This window comes from Heteronotia binoei, chromosome 4, assembly GCF_032191835.1.
Source record: "Heteronotia binoei isolate CCM8104 ecotype False Entrance Well chromosome 4, APGP_CSIRO_Hbin_v1, whole genome shotgun sequence".
Taxonomy (NCBI): Eukaryota; Metazoa; Chordata; class Lepidosauria; order Squamata; family Gekkonidae; genus Heteronotia; species Heteronotia binoei.
Window position 1 is genome coordinate 183,639,356 of NC_083226.1, and position 22,814 is coordinate 183,662,169.

Below are 22,814 nucleotides of genomic sequence, written 5' to 3' on the forward strand. Positions count from 1 at the left end.
GCATTCTTTTGTTGATGCGGGTATTTGTTCAGCAAGCTGTTTTGGAATAACACAAGAAAAGTTCCAGTCCCCAAAAACGTTACGGTCTGTATTTTGGTCCTGCGGGAGGGGAAGAAGAGAGCAGAATATGAACAGTTCTGAAATATATTTGAGAAAGTTACTCCCTTGCTGGATCAGGGGGACGCTGTAGACATCATTTATCTTGATTTCAGTTGAGCTTTTGATAAGGCTCCACATGCTGTTCTTGGTGACAAGTTGGTAAAATGTGGTTTGGATCCTGTTGCTGTGAGGTGGATCTGTGACTGGTTGACAGATCGCACCCAAAGAGTGCTTGTGAATAGTTCCTCATCCTCTTGGAGAGGAGTGACAACTGGAGTGCCTCAAGGATCTGTCCTGGGACCTGTTTTGTTCAGCATCTTCATAAATGATTTGGATGAAGGCATAGAGGGAATCATTGCATTTGCAAATGATACTAAATTGGAAGGGGTCACAAATATAGAAGGAGATGGAGTCAGAATACAGGATGATCTTGACACGCTGGAAAACTGGGCTAAAACAAATAAAATGAATTTTAACAGGGATAAATGTAAAGGTCTGCATTTAGGGAGGAAAAAATCCAGTGCATGGTTATAGCATGGAGGAGACTTGTCTTAGTAGTAGTATGAACTTGAAGGGCTGTCATCTAGAGGATGGTGCAGAATGGTTCTCTGTCGCCCCAGAATGTTGGACCAGAACCAACAGGTTGAAATTAAATCAGGAGTTTCTAGCTTGGGAGGTGGTGGATTTTCCTTCCTTGGAGGTTTTTCAACAGAGGCTAGATGGCCATCTGACAGCAATGACAATCCTGTGAATTTAGGGGGAGGTGTTTGTGAGTTTCCTGCATTGTGCAGGGGGTTGGACTAGATGGCCCTGGAGGTCCTTTCCAACTCTTCTATGATTCTAACAGGCTTCCTCCTCGGGAGGTGGTGGGCTCTAATTCCTTGGAGGTTTTGAAACAGAGGCTAGATGGCCACCTGACAGCAATGAAGAGCCTGTGAATTTAGGAGGAGGTGTTTGTGAGTTTCCTGCATTGTGCAGGGGGTTGGATTAGATGACCCTAGAGGTCCCTTCCAACTCTTCTATGATTCTAACAGGCTTCCTCCACGGGAGGTGGTGGCCTCTCCTTCCTTGGAGGTTTTTAAACAGAAGCTGGATGGCTATCTGACAGCAATGCTGAGCCTGTGAACTTAGAGAGAACATGGAAAGGAGAGCAGGAAGGGTTGCATCAGTGCTTAGTGTTCATGGCCCCTTTTTTATGTGCGCAGGGAAATGCTGATGGCCATTTTGGGGTCATGCAGCAGTTTTTCTCTGGGACACTTTGACCAGGGATCCCGGAGGTTTTTACCATCTTCTGGGCATGAAACATGGGTCAATGGGGATGTGTGTTGGAGGGAGGAGAGGTATTTGTGAAGTTCCTGCATTGTGGAGGGGGTAGGACTAGATGACTCCAGAGGTCCCCTCCAGCTCTGTGATTCTAATATTGGGCTTTGCTTCAGCTGGGACAGATTGAGGATTTTGTCTTCTCTCCTGGGTCTCCTTGCTCATTAGGCAGAAAAGAGGAAGAAGCCATACGAACATATGAAGCTGCCTTATACTGAATCAGACCCTCAGTCCATCGAAGTCAGTCTTGTCTACTGAGACTGGCAGCGGCTCTCCAGGGTCTCAAGCTGAGGTTTTTCGTGCCTATTTGCCTGGACCCTTTTTTAGTGGAGATGCCAGGAATTGAACCTGGGACCTTCTGCTTCCCAAGCAGATGCTCTGCCACTGAGCCACCATCCCTATGGCCCTGGGGATCCCTTCCAACTCTTCTATGGTTCTAAAGCCATGATCATGGCCTGAGAGGTGGGCCTTTTCCCAAGCAGGATGTTTTGGTTTTGCCAGATCTGGGGATGAGCTGTGGCTCAGTGGCAGAGAATCTGTTTGGCATGCAGAAGGTCCCAGGTTCAATCCCCAGAACCTCCAGCTTAAAGGATCAGGTGGCTGGTGATATGAAACACTTTGCCAAGATCCCGGAGTCCTGCCAGTCTGAGTAGAGCAAGGGTGGAATGAATGTCAGATGTTTGAGAGCTGCAAGGAAGGCCGGACTAAGACTACTGAGCAGGGCCAACAGGGGCAAATACATACACTGCAAAGTTCTCGCACTCGGGCGCCATTGGGTCATTTGAACCGGTAGAGGGCTGGTGATTGGTCCAGGGAAGCTGAGATTGGAATCTTGCTTCCCGTTGCTCCATTGTCCCTATAATATAGTGCAGAGGCGGCCAAACTTGCTTAATTTAAGAGCCACGTAGAGTAAATGTCAGATGTCTGAAATACACGAGACATGGACAACAGATGTTTGAGAAGGGAGGAAGGAAGGAAGAGGAGGAAGGAAGGAAGGAAGGAAGGAAGGAAGGAAGGAAGGAAGGAAGGAAGGAAGGAAGGAAGGAAGGAAGGAAGGAAGGAAGGAAGGAAGGAAGGAAGGAAGGAAGGAAAATAGATGGGCGAGAAAAGAGGAAGGGAGAGGTGGAAAGAGAGCAAGTTAAATTTAAATGCTTGGCTTGGAGAAGTGATTTAAAGAGAGAAATGCCTTCTCCAAGCCAGCCGCCAGGGCGGTGGCGGCTTTGAGAGCCACACAATATGCGTGAAAGCGCCACATGTGGCCCTGAGCCACTGTTTGACCACCGCGGCTGGAGATTTCTTGGAGTTACAGTTGATCCAGTTACAGTGCAAAGGCCGGCTCCTCTTGAGCAAATGGCGGCTTTAGAGGCTTGCCTGTACAGCAGCATACCCTACTGAGCGCCCTTCCCTCCTGAGCCCCTCCCTACCCAGGTTCCACCCCAAAATTGTCAGACATCTCCCAACTGGCAGTTGGCAACCCTACAGTGAGGTATGATTGGTCCACATCCGCTAGCCCTGAACGGCAGTTTTGGCTCAGCAGCTGTTAGCTGGATGCGAGCGGCGTCTCCCAGCTATGCTGCCAAAGAACCAAGAGGGTTTTCGAAGCCAAGACTGCCACCCCACACAGACACACACACACACACACTTCTTGTTCTGGCCTGGCCCGTTCGACCCACCTTTCTTTCTGACCCTTCTTCCCCAGCCTTGCTTTCAACTAAGCCCGTCTCTCTTGGAGAAACTCTGCAAGCCAGAGGTGGGAAGGGCATAATGTTCAAGTTGGGACCCTGCTGATTCATATCGGAACAGGGTTTGTGCAAAGTCCTCTCCCAGCCTGCGCTACGTGGGGCCAGCAAACACCTTGAAAGGCCCTGCGAAGGAGCGCAGTGGGACGTTAAGGAGGACGGCGGCCTCCCCCTGGGGTGTGAAGGCCATTAGGTATGCATGGAACTAATCAGGTGAGGTGCTTTTAGGGTAATTAATTTAATTGGCGGGATTTTAATTTAACGCTCTCCCTCCCCCAGCAGATGATTAATGGCAGCGCTGCTATGATGTATGCCCCCCAGCCTGCTGCTTCAAGCTCCTTGAGAGGCGCTGGAGGCCATGAGCAAGACAGGCGGACGGGGGATGGTGTCCCAAGCAAGTTGCTCTCTGCCTCAGTATTCCTTCAGTAAAATGAAGCAAGGCATGACCTTTGCGGGGAGGCCATCAAAAAGGAGGGATAGCGGCTCAGTGGTAGAGCATCTGCTTGGAATGTGGAAGGTCCCAGGTTCGATCCCCGGCATCGCCAGTTTTGGGGGGAGGACAGTGGCTCAGGGGTAGAGCATCTCCTTGGTAAGCAGAAGGTCTCAGGTTCGATCACCGGCATCTCCAGGACAGTGGCTCAGTGGCAGAGCATCTCCTTGGTAAGCAGAAGGTCTCAGGTTCAATCACCGGCATCTCCAGGACAGTGGCTCAGTGGCAGAGCATCTCCTTGGCAAGCAGAAGGTCTCAGGTTCAATCCCCGGCATCTCCAACTCAAAAGGGTCCAAGGCAAGTAGGCGTAAAAAACCTCAGCTTGAGACCCTGGAGAGCCACTGCCAGTCTGAGTAGACAAGACTGATTTTGATGGACTGAGGGTCTGATTCAGTAGAAGGCAGCTTCATAGGTTCATATGTCTAAGGGGAGGGAAGGTGGCTCAGTGGAGACCCTGGAGAGCCACTGCCAGTCTGAGTAGACAAGACTGACTTGGGAAGAAGACTTGAGTTTTCAGCCCATCATTAGGAAGACCTTTCTGACAGTTAGAGCAGTTCCTCAGTGGAACAGGGGAGGAGGAGGAGATAATATGGGGTCTGATTTGGGGAGGGATGGTGGCTCAGTGGTAGAGCATCTCCTTGGTAAGCAGAAGGTTCCAGGTTCAGTCCCCGGCATCTCCAACAAAAAAGGGTCCTGTCAAATAGGCGTGGAAAACTTCAGCTTGAGACCCTGGAGAGCCATGAATGGGGCTGTGGCTCAGTGGTAGAGCCTCTGCTTGGTAAGCAGAAGGTCCCAGGTTCTATCCCCAGCATCTCCAACTAAAAAGGGTCCAGGCAAGCAGGCATGAAAAACCTCAGCTTAAGACCCTGGAGAGCCGCTGCCAGTCTCAGCAGAAAATACTGACTTTGCTGGACTCAGGGGGGTCTGATTCAGTAGAAGGCAGCTTCTGATGTTCAATTTGTTTCTCTTTAGGGGAGGGATGGTGGCTGAGTGGTAGAGCACCTGCTTGGGAAGCAGAAGGTCCCAGGTTCAGTCCCCGGCATCTCCAACAAAAAAGGGTCCAGGCAAGTAGGCGTGGAAAACTTCAGCTTGAGACCTTGGAGAGCCGCTGCCTGTCTGAGTGGACAAGACTGACTTTGATGGACCAAGAGGGGTCTGATTCAGTAGAAGGCAGCTTCATACGTTCATATGTTCAAAATCAGGAAATGCTTTGTGAGCTCAGAAGAAGGAGACGTTGGATTTATATTCCCCCCTCCACTCAGGAGTCTCAGAGCGGCTCTTCCTCCCCCAGAACAGACACCCTGTGAGGTGGGTGGGGCTGAGAGGGCTGTCACAGCAACTGCCTTTCCAAGGACAACCCCTACGAAAGCTATGGCTGGCCTAAGGCCATTCCAGCAGCTGTAAGTGGAGGTGTGGGGGATCAAACCCGGTTCTCCCAGATAAGAGTCCGCACACTTAACCGCTAAACCAAACTGACTCTAGAAGGGGAGGGTAGCCCTCAGGGGCCTTCCCAGAAGGAGCTGCTGGCTTCTCATCTTTACATTCTGCTCTCTGCCCAGAGAGCTCTTGGTTGCTTATAGGATTCCACACACACCCGTCCATCGTACCCCTACAGTGACCCTGTGAGGTATGGTCTGTAGAATTCCTGCTTTGTCGACGCAGGATCCCAGAGTCAGTCCCCAGCAGCATCTCCTGTTGAAAGCACACAAGGAGCAGAAAGGCTAGAAGAGGCCTTGGTTTGTGCCAACACTGGGCAGCTCTTTCTGTCTCATAGGTAAACTGAGTGATGACAGCTGGCATTTCCTTCCAGTAGACGTTTGTGTACAGGGATGTCAAACATGCAGCCAAGGGGCCGAATCAGGCCGCCGACGGGCTCCTATCAGCAACTGGCTGTCATCTGCTTCCTTCTGCATCACAGCTTGCTTTGCCAGGCTTCCTGAATCGCACAGGAGCTACAGATGTTCAGGACCACGGAGAGCTCTCTAGGAGCAAACAAGTTGCTCCATTCAACTCCAGATCCTAGCAGACTGGATAAACCCAGGCTTTGGCTCATCTTGGAGGATCGAGAATCTTAAAAAAGGCAATGTGCTAATGCCAAGTCTCACACTCATGTTTTTGCATGCTGCATCAGCATCTTTGGCAAGATGACCAGTACTCTGAATCTCAGAGCGGCTCACAATCTCCTTTCCCTTCCCCCCTCCCCCACAACAGACATCCTGTGAGGTGGGTGGGGCTGAGAGAGCTCTTCCAAAAGCTGCCCTTTCAAGGACAATGTGAGGGCTATGGCTGACCCAAGGCCATTCCAGCAGGTGCAAGTGGAGGAGTGGGGGAATCAAACCCGGTTCTCCCAGATAAGAGTCCGCGCACTTCACCACTACACCAAACTGGCCCCTGAGTAGGTAGCATGAAAGATTGTTGAGGGAGGACTAGGGAAGCCAGGCTACTAGGAGCTTTAGGGTGGGATGATAAAGATAAAGTTTTGTGACATGCAAATGTCACATCCACTCAAAAATCCACATCCAGCAATTTTATTTATTATTTATTTATTTTTCATATTTATATCCTGCCCTCCCCACCGGAGCAGGCTCTGGCCATCTCCCAAAACTCCATGATAAGAACCATGGAATTTTCCAAGGATGACCACAGGGTTTCTCAATGTGTTGTTTTTTGGGAGATGGAGATGGTATCATGTAACAGCATTTCTGGCCCCAAACATTTCTCCTGCCCGTGTGGGCAAGTCCTCTCCCGCCATGAGAAGACCAAGTCCTATGAAGAAAGGTCTGGAGACCAAGTCCTATGAAGAAAGGTTGAAGGAGCTGGCTATGTTTAGCCTGGAGAGGAGGTGGCTGAGAGGTGATAGGATCACCATCTTCAAGTACTTGAAGGCTGTCATGTAGAGAATGGTGCAGAATAGTTTTCTGTAGCCCCAGACGGCAGGACCAGAACCAACGGGTTGAAATTAAATCAAAAGAGTTTCCAGCTCAATATTAAGAAGAACTTCCTGACCGTTAGAGTGATTCCTCAGTGGAACAGCCTTCCTCGGGAGGTGGTGGGCTCTCCTTCCTTGGAGGTTTTTCAACAGAGGCTAGATGGCTACCTGACAGCAATGAGGATCCTGTGAATCTAGGGGGAGATATTTGTGAGTTTCCTGCATTGTGCAGGGGGTTGGACTAGATGACCTCAGAGGTCCCTTCCAACTCTATGATTCTACTAGAACCAGGTTTGCTACAAGCCAAGTGACTCTCTCCTGTTTTTTGGTGGCTCCTTTGTGAACATACGAATATAAGAGAAGCCATGTTGGATCACGCCAGTGGCCCATCCAGTCCAACACTCTGCTTCACACAATGGCCAAAAAACCCCAGATGCCATCAGGAGGTCCACCAGTGGGGCCAGAGAACTAGAATTCCTCCCATTGTTGCCCCCCCAAGCACCAAGAATACAGAGCATCACTGCCCCAGACAGAAGAACATAAGAGAAGCCCTGTTGGATCAGGCCAATGGCCCATCCAGTCCAACACTCTGTGTCACACAGTGGCCAAAATATCCAGGTGCCATCAGGCGGTCCACCAGTAGGGCCAGGACTCTAGAAGCCCTCCCACTGTTGCGCCCCCAAGCACCAAGAATACAGAGCATCGCTGCCCCAGACAGAAGAACATAAGAGAAACCCTGTTGGATCAGGCCAGTGGCCCATCCAGTCCAACACTCTGTGTCACACGGTGGCCAAAATATCCAGGTGCCATCAGGAGGCCCATCAGTGAGGCCAGGGCACTAGAAGCCCTCCCACTGTTGCCCCCCCCCCCAATCACCAAGAATACAGAGCATCCCTGCCCCAGACAGATAGTTCCATGAATACCCTGTGGCTAATAGCCACTGATGGACCTCTACTCCAGATGTTTATTCAACCCCTTCTTGAAGCTGGCTATGCTTGCAGCCGCCGCCACCTCCTGAAGGGAGAGATGCATCCAAAGAGCCCACAAAGCCCTTTGATATCCCCTCAGCCCTTATTCATTTGGGACGCCTTTTAAAAGTTGAGCCAGCCTGGTGGGGCGGCCGATGCCTCGAGGGAGGGGTCAGAACAGGACTCCGAGGTTGCCATCTGCGCTCAAGGCTGCTTGCCTGGCCTTGGGCACAGCCTCCCCCCCCCCCCACAAGCTTTTTGACTTCTCCCCCTGAGAATAAGCTCTGCTCTTCCGCGAGCAACTCCTGTGCCATGTGGGTCTAATTGCCTGCAGAGCAGGTGGAGGCCAGGATGGATTCCAGCATCGGGGAGGCTGGCTTGGAGCCACTTCCCCCAGGGCCAGAGAGAGAGAGGAGAGAGAGACGGGCTCTTTGCTGAGAGCGCTCGATGCTTCCAGCTCTCCCCCCACCCCTCCAATCTGTCACCAAAGTACTGGCAAAGGGGAAAGAAAGGCATGTGGTTTTGACAGAAAGTGACATGGACAAAGCCAAGCCAATCAAGAGCAAAACAAACACGGCTGAGCCAGAAGAGGAAGGGGGAAGCGTTAGGGAGGAGGGAGAGAAGCAGCAGCTGTCTGGCCGTGAAACGTTCTGTGAACTCCCCCCCCCTCCGCAATTATCAGGTGAGCAGCAATTAGTTGCCTAATACCTGACCTCCCCCAGCCCCTTCTCCCTGGCTTTGCTTCTCAGCTGGACGGCAGATGCAACTGCTGGTCCTCGTCTCTCCTCCAGCCCTGTTGCCTGCTGATGACGCTGGCGAAAAGGATGCAAAAATCATCTCCGGCGAGGGACAGTGGGCTACAAGGGAGTTTTGGACTCAGAAGTCCTGCCTGGCCACAATCCAGTGCTCAAGCGCATGTTTTGGGAAGTGGAGGTGGTGGGTGAGAGGAAAGGGGAAGGACCTAGGAGAGGGATGGCTCTTTCACACATACTGTGTGGCGCTTGAAGCCCTCCACCCTAAATGGAAAGCTTGGAGAAGGCATCTCTCGCTTTAAATCACTTTGCCAAGCCAAGCCAGCCAGTAGTTTAGATGATGAAATTAAAGTTGCTTTCTTTCCCCCTCTCCATCCCTCCTCCCTTCCTGACCTATTTGCCTTCCTTCCTTCCTTCCTTCCTTCCTTCCTTCCTTCCTTCCTTCCTTCCTTCCTTCCTTCCTTCCTTCCTTCCTTCCTTCCTTCCTTCCTTCCTCCATTCCTCCCTCCCCTCCTCCCTCCCTCCCTCCCTCCCTTCTCTCATCCCTCCCTCCCTTCCCTCCTCCCTCCCTCCCTTCCTTCCTTCCTTCCTTCCTTCCTTCCTTCCTTCCTTCCTTCCTTCCTTCCTTCCTCCCTCCTTCCCTTCCTTCCCTCGTCCCTCCCCTCCTCCTTTCCTTCCTTCCTCCCTCCCTTCCTCCCTCCCTTTATAAACTTCATAAAGGACACAAACACAGTTTTTTAAACAAACAAACAAACTTAAAATATGCTTAAAATGTTTGCTAAGACTCATTGGTCTTAAAGATGCTTTTTTTGTATTTCTGCCATGGGATCCAGGGAACTGGGCAAAGGAAGCTGTCTTTCCTTCTTTCCCCAGGGGACTATGGGAGAGGAGTCTCAGCCAATAGAAGGAAGAGACACTTGGCTCAGTGTCTCTGCTGTTTGTGTGAGAGAGCTTGGAAAAACAAGCTCTGCCTTTCCCGCTTCCTCCCCAAGGGAGGAGCCTCAGCCAGTGGAGAAAATAAGAGGTTTTGCTCTGTAGCTCCTTTGTGATTGAGCAAGCCGCGCAAAGCAAGTATGCAGAAGGAAGCAAGAGATATGGAGAAGGAAGCAGATGACAGCCAGGTGCTCGGGGCCTGATTCAGCCCCTGGGCTGCATATTTGACACCCCTGGCTTAGAGGGAGTATTGCTAAATTGGGACTCCTACTTTGCAAGGAATCCAAGAGGTTGTACGCTGCACGGAAAAGCCGGGATTCGGCTCCTTGCTCCTCTGCAATCGCTTTGCTTCAGATGTCTAACCTTTGAGTTCACTTTGACTGCTGCTGCCGTCTGCTGCTCTCCCAGATTGCTTCTCTTTTCCTTTTTGTTTTCTCCCAGCCTGTTTGCAGCTCCTCTCTGTGTGGTGGCTTTGCTCCTTCTCTCTCACAGCATGTATTAAACTGGCCTGACATGGGAGAGGTGGATGGAGGATGCAGGAGGAGTGGCTACTTGGGGCAAGAGCTCAACCACACATTGGGAAAGGGGCCATGGCTCAGCGGGAGAGTATCTGCTTGGCGTTCAGAAAGTCTCGCGTTCAATCCCCGCCATCACCAGTTTTAAAAAACAAGATGCAGTAGGAGGTGATGTAAAAGACCCCTACCTGAAATCCTGAGAGCCATTGCTGATCTGAACAAAAGAACATAAGAGAAGCCATGTTGGATCAGGCCAGTGGCCCCTCCAGTCCAACACTCTGTGTCACATAAGAACATAAGAGAAGCCATGTTGGATCAGGCCAATGGCCCATCCAGTCCAATACTGTGTTACATAAGAACATAAGAGAAGCCATGTTGGATCAGGCCAATGGCCCATCCAGTCCAATACTCTGTGTCACATAAGAACAGAAGAGGAGCCATGTTGGATCAGGCCAATGTCCCATCCAGTCCAACACTCTGTGTCACACAGATGCTCCGGACCATTAGACGCAGGTGACTGGCTGGGAGACAAGTGGCGAGATTGCTCCCTCCGCCCCCACCGCAAACCCAGCACTTCGCAGGGAGCAATCTCGCCGCTTGTCTCCCAGCCAGGCACGCAGGCACGGGGGAAGCACGCCGCCCCCTCCACAGCCGGCGCTCGTGAAGCGCTGGGTTTGCGGAGGGGGCGGGTGCTTCCTCCGTGCCTGTCTGCCTGGCTTCAGCTGATGCTTACAGCAAGCACCAGGATTGCTCCCTCCGCCCTCCAATCCCAGTGCTTGCTTTAAGCATCAGAGCTGAAGCCAGGCAGACAGGCATGGAGGAAGCACCCGCCCCCTCCACAAACCCAGCATTTCGCGAGCGCCGGCTGTGGAGGGGGCGGCGTGCTTTCTCCAAGCCTGCCTGCCTGGCTTCAGCTCTGATGCTTAAAGCAAGCGCTGGGATCGGAGGGCGGAGGGAGCGGATTGCCTCCCCCCCCCCCCCCGGAGGAAGGTACGTACCTTTGCTCCATGAGACGTACACACTTTTTCCCCCACTTTTTTTTTGGGGGGGGGGAAGTGCGTCTTATGGTGCGAGATATATATATGTATGTATATGTATGTATACACACACACACACACACTGTGGCTAATAGCCACTGATGGACCTCTGCTCCATATTTTAATCCAATCCCCTCTTGAAGCTGGCTATGCTTGTAGCCGCCACAACCTCCTGTGGCAGTGAATTCCACATGTTAATCACCCTTTGGGTGAAGGACTTCCTTTTATCCGTTTTAACCTGTCTGCTCAGCAATTTCATCGAATGCCCACGAGTTCTTGTATTGTGAGAAAGGGAGAAAAGGACTTCTTTCTCTACTTTCTACATCCCATGCATAATCTTGTAAACCTCTATCATGTCACCCGCAGTTGACGTTTCTCCAAGCTAAAGAGCCCCAAGCATTTTAACCTTTATCAAAGATTTCAGGTTTTCACGGCTGGTAACATCATTAGGGTTTGTAGACTCTTTCGGGCTCAAGTGCCGTGTTCTACTGGAGAAAGTTTTTCTTCCAGAAGAAGAAGAAAAACTTTCTCCAGTAGAACACGGCACTTGAGCCCGAAAGATTCTACAAACCCTAATGGTTTTAACCTTTCTTCATAGGGAAAGTGTTCCAAACCTTTAATCATTCCAGTTGCCCTTTTCTGCACTTTTTCCAATGCTATAATATCCTTTTTGAGGTGTGGTGACCAGAATTGTACACAGTACTCCAAATGAGACCGCACCATCGATTTATACAGGGGCATTATGATACTGGCTGATTTTTTTTCAATTCCCTTCCTAATAATTCCCAGCATGGCATTGGCCTTTTTTATTGCAAACGCACACTGTCTTGACATTTTCAGTGAGTTCTCTACCACGACCCCAAGATCTCTCTCTTGGTCAGTCTCTGCCAGTTCACACCCCATCAACTTGTATTTGTAGCTGGGATTCTTGGCCCCAATGTGCATTACTTTGCACTTGGCCACATTGAACCGCATCTGCCATGTTGACGCCCACTCACCCAGCCTCAACAGATCCCTTTGGAGTGCCTCACAATCCTCTCTGGTTCTCACCACCCTGAACCATTTAGTGTCATCCGCAAACTTGGCCACTTCACTGCTCACTCCCAACTCCAGATCATTAATGAACAAGTTAAAGAGCATGGGACCCAGTACTGAGCCCTGCGGCACCCCACAAGAGGAGACAGCACTGACTAGGGCTGCCAAGTCCCCCCCCCCCGGACGTTCCCAACCTGCCAGCCCACATTGGGTCGGCAGGGGATGATCGTCCCCCGATGTCGCCAGCGTGATGACATCACTCGCAGTGACATCACACCAGCAACGTTGCGCCCCAGTCGCTATTGCACCTGTTGCACAATAGTTTTCCCGCCCAAATTCCTAGAGCGTCCGGGGAAAACCATTGAGTTTTTCTGGAGGCTCCTTGAGCGGCCAGCGTGCAACGTCACCGGGACAATGATGTCACTTCTGCATGACGTCATCGTGCTGCACACACACAGCATGCGAAAACAGTCTTCCGCCAGAGGCTGCGGGGGATTTGGCAACCCTAGTACCGATCCTGATGGTCCAAGGAGTTTCAGTATTTCAGTTTATGCGCAGAGTTATAAAACTTGGCATTAGCACTGGATCATTGCCAGGGCTTTTTTTTTGTAGGAGGAACTCCTTTGCATATTAGGCCACACACCGCCTGATGTAGCCAATCCTCCGGGAGCTTACAGGGCTCTTCTTTTAGGACCTACTGTAAGCTCCAGGGGGATTGGCTACATCAGCGGGGTGTGGCCTAATACGCAAAGGAGTTCCTGCTACAAAAAAAGGCCTGCTTGTTGCCATGCAAGTCCGCGTGCATGCAGGAGGCTGTCCTGGAGTCTGTGCATCTGGCCAAGACTCAGTGTGCAGAGTATTCCAAGTGAAGGCTGAGATCAGTACTAGATGAGCTAGGCGGCTTGGAATTCGCACCCGGGTCTCTGTGCCCCCAGCTGTGACTTCCTTGCAGAGCATTGGGCTAGGACTAAGAGGTCACATGTTCAGCTTTCAAAGGCTGCTTTCGCACATGCTCTTTCAATGCACTTTCGCAGTCGTTTGCAACCGGAGCATCCGGCGTGAAACGGGGGCTGTGATCACCCACGCTAAATCATGCACTTCCAATCCACTTTCGTTGCAACGGGATTTTCCTGTGTGAGCTGGCAAAATCCAGTTGGAAAGTGCATTGGAAGTGGAGTGAAAGTGCATTATGTCGTGTGTGGGACCGCAGCCTCAGTTGCAAATGATGGCCAGAGTTATCAAAGATTTCAGGTTTTCACGGCTGGTAACATCATTAGGGTTTGTAGACTCTTTCGGGCTCAAGTGCCGTGTTCTACTGGAGAAAGTTTTCCTTCCAGATGTTTCATTTTCAGCTGCGGAGAACATCCTCAGTGGCGTTGCAGCCGGAGCAGGCGCTCTGACCTTCTTGGCTGCTGTGCATTGAGTGGGGCCAGGGCTGCTGGAGAGCTGCTATTTCTAGGCTGGAGGGGGTTTGGTGAGAGGGCAATTGGTTTGTGAATGTACCCATTGTTTGGTGGGGCTTCCTGGAAGGGTAGTGATAAGGAAACTGGCTGTTGAATGTGACCATTGTTCTGTGTTAATTGCTGGGAGGGTTGGAAGGGGTGTGAAGATAAGGAAAATGGTTGTTGACTGTGCTGATTGTTCTGTGGAATGTGCTGGTTGTTCTGTGAATTTCTGCAATTTATAGTCTGTAGGGTGTTTTGCAGAGCTGGATACCAAGATTGGTGGATGGAAATGCCTTCTTCCTTTCTGTTAAAGTTGTGCTGGTGTTTGTAAATCTCAATAGCTTCTCTGTTCAGGCGGGTATGATAATGTGAGGCCGTAGAAAGGACTTCAGTTCTTTCAAAGTGGATGACGTGGTCTCCTTCTTGAAGTGCATGTTCAGCGACAGCTGATTTTTCTGGCTGAAACAAATGACAGTGTCTCTTGTGTTCAGTGAGGCGGGTGTTGATACTGCGTTGGGTAGTGCCAATGTAGACTGCACCACAGGAGCAGGGTATTTTGTAGACTCCAGCCTAGAAATAGCAGCTCTCCAGCAGCCCTGGCCCCACTCAATGCACAGCAGCCAAGAAGGTCAGAGCGCCTGCTCCGGCTGCAACGCCACTGAGGATGTTCTCCGCAGCCGAGAACGAAACGTCTGGAAGAAAAACTTTCTCCAGTAGAACACGGCACTTGAGCCCGAAAGATTCTACAAACCCTAATGATGGCCAGAGTGCTTTGAAAGTGCAATTACCCAAGGTGTGCGAAAGCCACCTAAGTCTCCTTGGATTCAGGGCTCGATGCTACTCAGTGAGAGGCCTCAGTTGAATCGTTGGCTCTCAGCATCAGCAAAGTGGAAACAACCGGCCTGCCCCGCAGGGCTATGTGTGGGGCAACGCGAAGAGTGCTGTGGGTTCTGCAAATCAGCAGTGCTGCGTGCGCTGGGAGCAATAATTGGGATCTGTGCACACGGAGGCAATTAGCCTTCAATGGCTGGGAGCTGAAATTGAAAAGCAAAACAAGTTTTGTGATTTTGCACCCCCCCCCCCCGCCACTCATCTCCAGTTGCCAAATTTCCTGTTGGAGGGATTGTTTTTGCCACCCAGAAGGTGAGGTTAGAGATGCAATTGAGTGCCGGAGTGGTTCTCATTTCCCTTCCTGCTTGTCTTCTGTGCCCCGTTCCTTCCCGTCCCTCCAAGAGCGTTGCAGAGTGCTGGGAGAGAGAGAGGCTGTTTTGGCTCGCTCAGGGAAACAGGATAATCCGGGGCAGCCAATGTCAGAAACAATCAAAATATCCCCCTCCCCTTTGTAAACATTGTGCAAGCTGCAGAGGCAGGCATGGGAGGGAGGCTGGGGGGGGGGGGGGACACAGGGATTCTGCTGAGTCTGTCAGAGGGCCTGTAACTCAGCGGGGCTGGCAGAAGGTCCCCTTCATCCTCTTCTCCGGTTTCTGATGATTCCCGAATTCCAACAAGTTTAGAGAGCAGAACCATTAAGAAAAGTCTTGAGGGGCAGCATGCCGCTCGGGAAATAAAGGCTACAAGAGACCAACGCAGTGGTTTCCCGAACTATCAGAGGCTGCCGGGAAGGAGGCAGCCTCGTCGCCCCCCTGAATGGCAGACGTTATGCGGAGATCAAGGAAGAGAAGACGGGGGAAGTGGCGGAAAGAGAGGCGGTGGGAAGGAACAAGAGCCATTGAATTGTTTCCATTGAGGCCAGCCTATAGCACACAAAGCACGGTAGAACAGCTAGCTACCTGATAGAGCGTGCAGCATGGCTGGCTTGCTGGAGTTATCTGGAGCAACTCGGGCCATTCTCCAGTTCTCTCAATCTCTGCTTGCAGAGCGGATTCATGGCGGCAGGGGGGGGGGCTGTTGGACAGTTTGGACATGGAGCTGCTTAGTTATGGGGCAGGATCTAGTCCCTTCTGAGATGCCTACTCCATGGACACCTGCAAGACTTATAAGCTGGTGTGTTTGATCTGGTATCAGAGTTGGGGCATTCTGGGATGAGGCTGGGGAGGAGACATGGCTCAGTGGCAGAGCATCTGCTTGGCATGCAGGAGGTCCCAGGTCCAATCCCCAGCATCTCCAGTTGAAGGGACTGAGAAGAAGATGATGTTAAAGACCTGCCTGGGTCTCTGGAGAGCAGCTGCCCTTCTCGGTAGACAGTCCGGACCTTGATGGACCAAGATGGGGTCTGTTTCAGTAGAAGGCAGCTTCATGTGTCAAGCCCCACCCTTTCTCTGGGGCATCTCCTTCTTGTCGTCCTCCTGGGATGCCATAAAAACAGAAGAGAAGCCATGTTGGATCAGGCCAAGGCCCATCCAGTCCAACACTCTGTGTCACATTAGAACATAAGAGAAGCCATGTTGGATCAGGCCAGTGGCCCCTCCAGTCCAACCCTCTGTGTCACATAAGAACAGAAGAGTAGCCATGTTGGATCAGGCCAATGGCCCATCCAGTCCAACACTCTGTGTCACATAAGAACAGAAGAGTAGCCCTGTTGGATCAGGCCAATGGCCCATCCCGTCCAACACTCTGTGTCACATAAGAACAGAAGAGAAGCCCTATTGGATCAGGCCAATGGCTGATCCAGTCCAACACTCTGTGTCACAGAAGAACATAAGAGAAGCCATGTTGGATCAGGCCAATGGCCCATCCCGTCCAACACTCTGTGTCACATAAGAACATAAGAGAAGCCATGTTGGATCAAGCCAATGGCCCATCCCGTCCAACACTCTGTGTCACATAAGAACAGAAAAGAAGCCCTGTTGGATCAGGCCAATGGCTGATCCAGTCCAACACTCTGTGTCACAGAAGAACATAAGAGAAGCCCTGTTGGATCAGGCCAATGGCCCCTCCAGTCCAACACTCTGTGTCACATAAGAACATAAGAGAAGCCCTGTTGGATCAGGCCAATGGCTGATCCAGTTCAACACTCTGTGTCACAGAAGAACATAAGAGAAGCCCTGTTGGATCAGGCCAATGGCCCATCCAGTCCAACACTCTGTGTCACATAAGAACAGAAGAGTAGCCATGTTGGATCAGGCCATTTGATTTTGTGGGGCTCCAGAGCCAAGACCACGCCCTTCCATTACTTTCATGAGTGAATTCCTGCCCCACTGTGGATGTGGAGACTGTCAGGTGGGGCTGATGCTAGAAAACCAGGGGAGGTTGCAGCAGAGAAGCCAGGTAGGCACCGCTTGCTCTGTTTGGAGACCCAAATGAGTTTCCTTTGTGTTAACTAAATTTATTAATTTTTGCAATATATTGAAATGTATTTCAAATAACACAAAAAAGAAAAAAAAAAGCAATATTTCAATCCTTATCGATACATTACACATTTTCTTTTTTTCTCACTTCCCCCACCTCTTTTCTTTGACCTCTGTTGGTGCTTCAAGCTATTGAGAAAAAACAATTAAGGTACCATCCGTTTTAGAATCTTGCACTATAAAACTTACATAAAATCTAATAACATCTCTATATCTCTATTTATAATTCGGTCTTCTAGCTTTCCTTCAGGACATCGTTAGCACTCCTGAACTTATTTATCTCAATATACTAAATCATATCACCTTAACCTTTTAGTTCACCCATAGTATTACACTTATCTTTCATCTATTATCACACCAGTTACAGCTATTTAATTCTTTTTAAGTATTACACTTATCTTTCATCAATCTGTTATCACATCTATTATAACTGTTTGTTGTAATTATCACTATATTTTCTAACTGCTAATAAAAGGAGCTATCATATACTGATTCAAAAAATTCTTTCTAATCATCTGTCTCCCCCATTTCCCCCAATTTCAGTTTATACTTTCAAAAACCACCAAATGTCTCTTAACTCTCCATTGCTTTTCAATATAGTCCTGAAACTTCTTCTATTCATCTTTAAATGTTTCTGCATCACTGTCTTTCAAGATTCTAGTAAGGCTATCCATTTCACTCCAATGTAAAGTGTTTAAAATCCAGTCCCATTTATCTGGCATTTCAGCTTGCTTCCACCTTTGTGCAAACAATGTTCTTGCAGCTGACAACATATACCACACCAAAGTCCTGTCTTGCTTCGGAAAACTTTCCATTTGTAATCCTACCAGAAAGGAATCTGGTGCCCTTTTAACTGCATATCCCAAAATCCTCGACATCTCTTGTTGAATCATTTGCCAAAATTGTCTCGCTTTTTCACAAGTCCACCACATATGATAAAAAGAGCCTTCATGCTTTTTGCATTTCCAACACCGATCAGATGCCTGCTGGTTCATTTTTGCTAACTTCTTAGGTGTCATATACCACCTGTATTGCATTTTCAGACAGTTTTCTTTTATATTATTACATGTCAATATTTTCATGGAGTTCTTCCATAGGTGTTCCCATGTCTCCATTGAAATTTCTTGATTCATATTTATTGCCCATTTGATCATTTGAGACTGTGTACCGAGTTCGTTACAAGGTGCTGCTTATTACCTTTAAAGCCCTATATGGCCGAGGACCTGCCTACGTAAGGGATCGTCTCACTCCATATGTTCCCCAGACAGCACTGAGATCTAGTTTGCAAAATTTTCCAAAAATCCCTGGGCCAAGGGAGGCCAAGCTAAAACCAACGAGGGAGCAGGCTTTTTCAATAATGGCACCCCAATGGTGGAACCAGCTGCCAGAGGAGGTGCGGGATCTTAATCCGTTCCGTAGGGCTTGTAAAACCGCCCTCTTCCAACTTGCCTTCTAAGATGGAATCTTGGCAACGATACCCAGCCATCTTTATATAGGTACTGAAACTGTAGCATCATTAGTTTATATCGGTTTTAAATTATTTATTTAACTTAAATTTACAAACCTGTATTTAACTGTATTTTAAGTAAGTAAATAAAGTAAGTAAATTTTTTATTTATACCCCGCCCTCCCCGCCGAGGCAGGCTCCGGGCGGCTTACAGGACATGGTACGGAATCATGATATCATAATAACAGATAAAATCAATAACATACTGTTAAGTACAAATATAAATTATTATAAAAAGTTAAAACAATACAGTGGTGCTATTTATCCGGCAGCGTAATATTTATTCTGGTTACATCTTAAAGGCTTCTTGGAAGAGGGCAGTTTTGCAGGCCCTGCGGAACTGGTTGAGGTCCCGCAGGGCCCGCACCTCCTCCGGTAGCTGATTCCACCAGTGGGGGTCTTTTATAGAGAAGGCCAGCTCCCCGGTCGTTTTAAGTTTGGCCTCCTTAGGCCCAGGGATTTCCAAAAGATTTTGTGAACTGGAACGCAGAGCTCTCTGGGGAACATATGGGGAGAGGAGGTCCTTGAGGTAGTCAGGTCCTCGGCCATATAGGGCTTTGTAGGTGATAACCAGCACCTTGTAGCGAACCCGGTATACAATTTATTGTATTAATTGTATTTTATTGTTATATCATGGTGTATGTATCATGTCTTGTAAGCCGCCCTGAGTGTACCTTGGCGGTTAGGGCGGGATATAAATAAAAATTTATTATTATTATTTACTACTTCATCTTCTGTAGACCATTTCAATAACATTTTATACATCTTTGCAATCAACTTTTCGTCTTCCCCTAATAGCACTTTTTCCGTTTCTGTCTGATTTTGCCTTATGCCTGTAGTCTTGATATCTTTATCCACTAAACTTTTAATTTGTAGCATCTGGAACCAATTAAATTTGTCTTGCAGTTCTTCCTCTGCTTTTAATTCTACTTTGCCACCCTTAATTTTTAGCAGTTAAGAACATAAGAGAAGCCATGTTGGATCAGGCCAACGGCCCATCAAGTCCAACACTCTGTGTCACACAGTGGCAAAAAATTTTATATACACACATACACTGTGGCTAATAGCCACTGATGGACCTGTGCTCCATATTTTTATCTAAACCCCTCTTGAAGGTGGCCATGCTTGTGGCCGCCACCACCTCCTGTGGCAGTGAATTCCACATGTTAATCACCCTTTGGGTGAAGAAGTACTTCCTTTTATCCGTTTTAACCAGTTGTTTATATGTAACCCATTTGTCTTCCTGTGATTCAGAAAGCCATTTTTAATAATAATAATAATAATAATAATAATAATAATAATAATAATAATAATATATTTTATTTATATCCCGCCCTCCCCGCCGAAGCAGGCTCAGGGCGACTAACTTCCATTGGTACAATCCACAGTGGTTTCCACTCATCACCATATTTAAAATATATATTTTTTCCAAGTATTCAACAAACTTCTTCTTATAAAATGAGTTTCTTGCCTGGGTTTGGGAGGGGAATGAAACGAAGACCGGAAGCATGGTCATGATGTCCATTCACACCACCCTCTGTTTGGAAAGGAAGCCGGAAGGTTTCAATGCAGCTGTCAATCTCTCTTGCTAGAGATGCCATCCTCCCGGGCTGCTGGAAGGGGAACGAGCTGGAAAGTGAGAGAAGGAAACCGCCTTGTTCTGGTGTGTTTTGTTGGTGAATGCCATACTCCTGAGAGCCCCGTGGCACAGAGCGGTTAGCTGCAGTACTGCAGTCCAAGCTCTGCTCACGACCCGAGTTCGATCCCGCTGGAAGCTGGGTTCAGGTCGCCGGCTCAAGGTTGACTCATCTTTCCGAGGTCGGTCAAATGAGTCCCCAGCTTGCTGCGGGGAAAGTGTAGATGACTAGGGAAGGCAATGGCAAACCACCCCGTAAAAAGTCTGCCATTAAAACGTGATGTGACATCACCCGAGTTGGAAACAACCGGTGCTTGCACAGGGGACTACCTTTTGCCATACTCCTGGTGGGAATGATTTGTTTTCTTCTATATGTCTGTTGTTAATCCTAAACTCTGTAAGGGGGTGGCGAAGTTCTCCTCCTGTTCACCCTGGTAAAGAGCCAGAGACTTTTGACATGAGTGATTTCAATCTCCCACCGATTCAAGGTCTCTTTGATAATTTGCAAGTGAGCTGAGAGAAGTACAGCTTTTCCCTTTGATCTGGCAAGTCTAAGGCCGATGGGCAGTTTACCCTAACCGCCAATAACTTTGATCAAAGAGCTCACGAGCGAGGACATCAGTTCAGAGAGAGAGAGAGAAGTTTTTTGAGGATGACAGCTCTTTCTTCCACTTCCGTGAGCTTTTGGGTGCGGCTGCATGTACTAAATGTGGATTCCCCAGAAATCCTTGGAGGAGCAGAATCATAGAATCATAGAGTTGGAAGGGACCTCCAGGGTCATCTAGTCCAACCCCCTGCACAATGCAGGAAACTCACAAACACCTCCCCCTAAATTCACAGGATCTTCATTGCGGTCAGATGGCCATCTAGCCTCTGTTTCAAAACCTCCAAGGAAGGAGAGCCCACCATCTCCTGAGGAGGAAGCCTGTTAGAATCATAGAAGAGTTGGAAGGGACCGCCAGGGTCACCTAGTCCAACCCCCTGCACAATGCAGGAAACTCACAAACACCTCCCCCTAAATTCACAGGATCCTCATTGCGGTCAGATGGCCATCTAGCCTCTGTTGAAAACCTCCAAGGAAGGAGAGCCCACCACCTCCTGAGGAGGAAGCCTGTTAGAATCAGAAGAGTTGGAAGGGACCTCTAAGGTCATCTGGTCCATCCCCCTGCACAATGCAGGGAACTCACAAACACCTCCCCCTAAATTCACGGGATCTTCATGGCGGTCAGGTGGCCATCTAGCCTGTTGAAAACCTCCAAGGAAGGAGAGCCCACCACCTCCTGAGGAGGAAGCCTGTTAGAATCAGAAGAGTTGGAAGGGACCTCCAGGGTCATCTAGTCCAACCCCCTGCACAATGCAGGAAACTCACAAACACTTCCCCCTAAATCCACAGGACCTTCATTGCTGTCAGATGGTAGAGGTGGCAGAAACTTGGTATCTTGCTCAGAGATCTTTCTGAAGACATTTTCATCAATCTTACCGTTATAGTCCAGTGACAACTTCCCCATGTGTGAGTCTCTGCGGGGATTACTCCAACGGCTGTTACTCCTATCCCACCTCCAGCCCAGTGTGTGGCTTTTCAGTGGAATTCCCTAAACTGGAAAAGCACGTGGTTAGGTTTTTTGTGTGTGTGTGTGTGATGTCACAGCTGACTCCTGGTGACCTCATAGGACAGGGGTGTCGAACTCATTTGTTATGAGGGCTGGATCTGACATAAATGAGACCTTGTCGGGCTGGGCCATGCGTGTCATAAAATGTAATACCAGGTAGCACAGAGATAAACTTTACAAAGGACACAAACACTTTTTTAAAAAAATTAATTAAACACGCTTGAAACTTGTTGGTCTTAAAGATGCTTTCTTTGTATCTCTCCTTTGCAATCCAGGCTCTCTCAATTGCACAGCAGAGCTACTGAGCCAAGCCTCTCTTCTTCCTATTGGCTCAGTCTCCTCCCCTTTCTGGTCCCCTGGGGAAGGAAGGAAAGAGCCAGAGCTTCTTTTGAAGCAAGCTTTCCCTCCCTCCCCCCTCCATCACCAAGGGAGGAGCCTCAGCCGATAGAGAAAATAGAGATTTTACTCAGTAGCTCCGGTGCGATTGAGCAAGCTTGGCAAAGCAAGCTGTGATGCAGAAGGAAGCAAGAGAGAGGGAGAAGGAAGCAGACGGCAGCCAGTTGCTGGGGGGGGGGGGCTGATACGGCCCCCGGACTGCATGTTTGACACCCCCGCCGTAGGGTTTTCAGGGCAAGGTAGTTGACCATTGCCTGCCTCTGTGCAGCAACCCTGGAGTTCCTGGGTGGTCTCCCCTCCAAATACCGACCAGGGCCGACCTTGCTTAGCTCCCAAGATCTGATGAGGTCGGACTCACCTTGGCCAATGAGGTCAGGGCTAATAATTGTCCTTGGCCAATGAGGTCAGGGCTAATAATTGTCCTTGGCCAATGAGGTCAGGGCTAATAATTGTCCTTGGCCAATGAGGTCAGGGCTAATAATTGTCCTTGGCCAATGACCTTGGCCAATGAGGTCAGGGCTAATAATTGTCCTTGTCCAATGACCTTGGCCAATGAGGTTAGGGCTAATAATTGTCCTTGGCCAATGAGGTCAGGGCTAATAATTGTCCTTGGCCAATGACCTTGGCCAATGAGGTCAGGGCTAATAATTGTCCTTGTCCAATGACCTTGGCCAATGAGGTTAGGGCTAATAATTGTCCTTGGCCAATGAGGTCAGGGCTAATAATTGTCCTTGTCCAATGACCTTGGCCAATGAGGTTAGGGCTAATAATTGTCCTTGGCCAATGAGGTCAGGGCTAATAATTGTCCTTGGCCAATGACCTTGGCCAATGAGGTCAGGGCTAATAATTGTCCTTGTCCAATGACCTTGGCCAATGAGGTTAGGGCTAATAATTGTCCTTGGCCAATGAGGTCAGGGCTAATAATTGTCCTTGGCCAATGACCTTGGCCAATGAGGTCAGGGCTAATAATTGTCCTTGTCCAATGACCTTGGCCAATGAGGTTAGGGCTAATAATTGTCCTTGGCCAATGAGGTCAGGGCTAATAATTGTCCTTGGCCAATGACCTTGGCCAATGAGGTCAGGGTTAATAACTGT

General features: G+C 49.3%; 1 protein-coding gene across 1 annotated transcript in view; it reads left to right on the forward strand.

The window, feature by feature from the left end:
• The window catches only part of CNTFR (ciliary neurotrophic factor receptor), a 761,181-nt gene that overhangs the window by 499,632 nt on the left and 238,735 nt on the right, over positions 1-22,814 (forward strand). The gene's annotated exons all lie outside the window — the stretch shown is intronic.